Source organism: Convolutriloba macropyga, chromosome 3, assembly GCF_964194025.1.
Source record: "Convolutriloba macropyga chromosome 3, txConMacr16.3, whole genome shotgun sequence".
NCBI lineage: Eukaryota > Metazoa > Xenacoelomorpha > Acoela > Convolutidae > Convolutriloba > Convolutriloba macropyga.
Genome location: NC_134470.1, coordinates 69,268,947 through 69,274,683, shown reverse-complemented (window position 1 = coordinate 69,274,683; position 5,737 = coordinate 69,268,947).

The window sequence follows — 5,737 nt, the reverse complement described above, 5'->3', positions numbered from 1 at the left end:
ACAGAAGGACGTTGAGAGGATATACTAACTATATAAGATTAACAGAGTTTACAAAAATACATTTAGAGTCTTGGTTGAAGATGAGGGTTGAATACCTCACCACAATTATTATTATTATTATTATTATTATTATTATTATTATTATTATTATCATTATTATTATTATTATTAATATTATTATTATTATTATTATTATTATTATTATTATTATCATTATTATTATTATTATTGTTATTATTATTATTATTATTATTATTATCATTATTATTATTATTTATATTATTATTATTGTTATGATTATTACTTTTGATATTATTATTATTATTATTATTATTAATAGTATTATTATTAAAAATATTGTTACTTTTAATTTTATTTTTATTATTTTCATTATTATAAATATTATTATTATTATTATTATTATTATTATTATTATTATTATTATTATTATTGTTATTAGTATTATTACTATTTTTATTATTATTATTATCATTTTTATTATTATTATTATTTTTATTATAGTTCATATTATTGTTATTACTATTAATATTAATATTGTTTACATTATTAATATTATTTTTACTATTTTTAATATTATTATTATTATTATTATTATTATTATTATAAATATTTTTGATATTATTATTCTTTTTATTATTATTATTTGTTTTATTATTATTATTGTTATTATTATTATTAATATTATTATTATTACTACTAATATTATTATTGTTTTTATTATTATTATTATTATTATTATTATTATTATTATTATTATTACTATTATTATTATTATTATTATTATTATTATTATTATTATTATTATTATTATTATTATTGTTATTATTATTATTATTATTGTTAATATTATTATTCTTTTTATTGTTAATTTTATTACTAAAAATATTGTTCCTTTTATTTTTTTTCAATATTTTTATTATTATAAAAATTATTATTATTATTATTATTATTATTATTATTATTACTAATTTTATTACTATTTTTATTATTATCATCATCATTATTATTATTATTATTCTTATTATTATTTTTATTATTATTATTATTATTATTATTATTATTATTACTATTATTATTATTATTATTATTATTATTATTATTATTATTATTATTATTATTATTATTATTATTATTATTATTATTATTATTATTATTATTATTATTATTATTATTATTATTATTATTATTATTATTATTATTATTATTATTATTACTGTTGCGTCCACCAATATCTCATCGATTGTGATCGTCTGTTCTTTAGCCAAAGGCAGTAAAAAGACTAGCGCAATATGAAGTAACTCTTCAATGAACTTCTCTTTTTTTGCTTAAGACACCAAGTGCACTTAGCTATTTAGCTATTGCGCTCCGATCGGAGTTTAAGAATGACAAGTGGTACAACCAGGTAGCAAGAGTGATCAATGCACTATGCGTGTTTACAACAATAGAAGATGAAATATAATAACATATTGAGTCTTGTAAGAGTTTATATTAGTATGTTTAGGTGCTTGGTAACTGTGTGAGCCAGGTGCTCACCACATTCCCCCCTCTGAGGGATGAAGACGACAGTTCATTCAATGTTGGGCTTCTTCACTTGAGGCGTTGTCTTTAGTCTCGTGATCGTGTGGTTCGCGTTCGGGGTCTTTGGGTGTTGGGGACCAATCCATGGGAGTTGGGGGCTTTGGGAGGAGAGTCCGAGTGGGTAGTGAATGGACGGATGCAGTGTGGAATGAGGGGCTTGAGTCTTGTGAGTCAGATGAAAGGATTACGATGTCTTGTCCGAAGGAGGAGCAGTTGCGGTTGATGCTAAGAGTTGTGCTTTGTCGGGGTTCATCCAATGTGTCGGCTAGATCAATGATTGTTGTGTCTTTGGTGTTTGTTTGTTGCGGGGAGTCGTCGATTGGTAGAGTGGATGCGAGGTTGGCAGTTGTGTTTTCGACATGAGGTTTCCTGACCGTTGCTTCGGCTGTAGTTTTGCGGATGATGCGCAGCGGGGGTGACTTAGCGATTGCGGAGACTGTGCTCCTTGTGGAAGTTGAAGTCATGAAGTCCGCCGCTGAGGAGGATGCCGCAATAATGAAGGGTTTGGAGTGCCCTGTAGAATGTTCTGTGAAGATGCGGGTTGTCTTCTTTTTGCCCAGTTCGTCCATGTTGATTGGGCTTTGGCTTAGGTTGAATACATAGCTCTGCTTTAATGCTGCTAATTTAGCCTTTGTTAGCTTCATGTTAGCTGTTTTTGGGCTGCTGACACGGTTGCCTTTTTCCTTATTGAAGATCGTTTGCCCCTTTGGGTTAGTTTTGGGGTTTCTTCTTTGACTTCTTTTGTGCTGGGCTTGGGTGTGCTTTGGTCATTATAGGGGATATGTTCAGTGTTGCCTTTGTTACTGGGGTCGTGTTATCATCTTCATCGATAGGGGTTGACGTCCCGTGCTGGTGGCTTGCGCAGGATGGTCCTGGTGCGTCCATAGTCGTATTTTGATTGCGTGTCTTGCTGTTTGGTTGTGGCTCCGATGGGGCTTCTTTGCCTGCGTTCTTTGTAGGCTGTCCCGTTCGGGATGTCTTCGCTGTTTCGGCTTTTTCAGCAAAACAGAATTTCTCTATTTTACGTTTATTACGATTATATTCGCCTACTGTTTTACAGGCAACGAAGTTTATGAAGCGGAGTATAGTTTCTTGGGGTTTTGTGTTATGGGGTAATTGGCGTTTTATGGAGGATTTGGCTATGTCATTGTTGCGTATTACGGTGTTTTTTCGATTATATGTGTCGATGGTTATGGTATGGGGAGTATAATCAACGATGGTACCATATGGTATTATTGACCATAGGGGTTTTAGTGTTCCTCTCGTTTCGGGTTTTTTTCTTCTATTGGTTTTACGTGCTAGGTTGCGGCGTGTTTGGTCAATTATTGTAGTCTTATTTCCTATTTGGAATTTAAATTTAGACGGAATTATTGTACCCTTTTGGGTTGGCTTGAGTGGGGCATTGTCGGAGTCCGACGAGTCTGATGTCTTGGATTCCTCGGATGGTGGGTCCTGTCGGGTCGTGTCCTCCGGTATGTATTGGATGTCCAAGTTGACCTCAGAATTAGTGTCCCGGCCCCCTTTTGTCGCCGGCGTCATTGTGGGGTTTTGGAGTAGTCGTTTGTCTAAGTAGAATGATTTTATGTTGTTGTATGTTAGGTTAATAGTGTTAGGATTTGTTAGGAGGTTAGAGAGTTCTAGGTTTTTAGGTCTGCCAAAGTGTGCTTCGAATGGCGGTATTTTTGTGACCCTGTTGAGGTTAAGTCTTATCGATTCGATTATTTCGGAGATTTTCTCTGCTATGGTGGTGTTGTCCCATATGGGATCGACATTCATCGTTGCTAGTCTTCGTTTTAATATTTGTATTAGGCGTTCCACCATGTCCGAAGCTCGGTGGTCGTGGGTGGGGGAAAAGTTGAGTTTTATGTTTTTTTCTTCGCAGTAGATTTCAAAGGTTCTAGATTTAAGGGCTTGTCCTTGGTCGCAGCGGATGCTGCGTGGTATGCCATGAAACTTGCAATATTGGTTAAGGAATTCTGTTGCTGTTTGGGCGTCGCAGTTCTTATGTGCGACTGCTGATGGGTAACGGGAGAACCAGTCTACCACGGCTAAGATATGGTGTTCGTTGTTAAAGTTTTTTGTGTCTACTATTGGGCCTGGAAAGTCTAATTGTATTTTTTCATTGTGTTCGCTTAGTTTAGGTAGTTGGCCTAGTTTTGATTTTGGTATTATTGGTATTAGGTTCTTACCCTGGTCCAGGCATTGTCTGCAATTGTCTGCCCTTAGTGCGATGGTGCGATGTATCTGGGGGATCCAGATAAGGTTCGCTAGTCTAATCATCCCAACTTGGCTCGGGTGGGTGCGATGCACGGCATTAATGACTAAATTCAAGAGCTGATAAGGCATAACTAATTTGCCATCATATAATAGGCATCCCGATTGAGCCACGGATAAGTCGTTGCGGAGGCTGTAGTAGTACTTCGAGATTAGCTTTAACTCATCCCATTTGTGGGTTCTTACAAGGCGAATAATGGATTGCACGTTTTGTCCTTCAGAGTTGCCTCAGCCAAGAATTCTTCGCCAAATACTCGTGATAAATTGCGGCGCCAATCGGGAGGGATTTCATTTTCGAATTCAAATAGGGGTGCATGTTTGGATTCATCAATGGGTTCTCGGCCTTGGCCTACATTTGAGCATGGTGGGTTTGCGTCCGTTTGGGTGGCTACAGAGATGGGGATGTTTGGAATAAGTGGGTTCATAGCTTTTCTTTTGTTAGGTTTTCTGGCACGTTTAACTATTGGTCTATGGAAAGTATTGAAGTTAGGTTTATTTCTGGTAACAACGTTAATTTTAATTCGGGAATTTGGGTATTGATTAAAAGAATTTTTATGAATTGAATGTGGAGTAATGTTATTTGAAAATTGAAATGAAATGAAATCGTTTAATTTAGAGGAAGGATTAATGTTGTATGAAGAAGGATTGATGTTAGAAGTAGGATTTTTGTTGTTCGAGAAATTTTGATTTTGAGAAATTTAATTGGATAATGAGAAAGAAAGCGACTGTTTGTGGTTAGATAAATGGCAAAAAGCGTTCGCGTTGTTTTGCGTTCGTTGAATTTCATTTATTACGTCATGTGATTTTTGTGTTTGTCCGAATGGAGCGTTTTGATAGGTTGAAAAGTTGTGCTTTCTTTCTTCGTTGACTAGTGTGAAAGTAAATTCTCTTATTCTATTTATGACAAAAAGTTCATCATCTGCGCTTATTGGAGGGGTTTTTAAGTGGCGATTTCTGCTTAAGTAAGCGGTGAAGCCCATGTCCTTCCCCGGTAATTGCTGGATTGTAAAAGTATATGGGAGTAATTTGTCTACCTATCGTGTAAGTCTGCTTTGACGTAATTGATTGGCCAGGTTGGGTTTTAATGCTGAAAGGAGAGCTGTGTGGTCTGTGATTAGCTCAAACTTAGATCCTAATAGATAGTTTTTAAAGTGGTGTGTTGCCCAAACTACCGATAATAGTTCTAGTTTGGTTGTACTATTTTTCATTTCTGCTTCGTTGAGAAATCGGCTAGCATACGCGATTGGAAACCATCTTTCTGGGTATTGTTGTTTTAAGACTGCTCCGAGGCCTATGTGGCTTGCATCGCATTTTAGTCGTGTGTTTCGCTGTTTATCGAAGTGTTTTTTCTCTGTAATTTTTGAAATTTCCGCTTTTATTTTGTTGAGGGCAGTTGTATGTGAGTCTAACCATTGTACCTTATCGTTTGTTATGTTTTCTTTTTTGAGTAATGGTCTTATTGGGCCGAGTAAGCTGGCTAGTTTTGGTATAAATTTTATGAGCTGGTGTATTGAGCCCATGAGGGGGCGTAGTTGTTTGAGTGTGTTTGGTGTTTTAAGGTTGAGTATGGAATCCGTCTTTTTTACGGTGGGGGATATTCCCGTTTGGGTAATTTTGTACCCTAGCCAAGTTATTGAGGTTTTGCAAATTCGCATTTTTCTAGCTTAATTGCTAGGTTTTCTTTGTCAAGTCTCGATAGGTCTCTGTATATGTCTAGATCATGATCGTTGGGTGAGCCCTTTGTTAAGATTAGGATATCGTCAAGAAATTTGAACTTGTTGTCGATATTTTCGAGGGTTTTGTCTAGTGTTTTTTGGAATGTTGCGGGCATGTCGGACAGTCCGTAAAATCCGTTTATGAATTG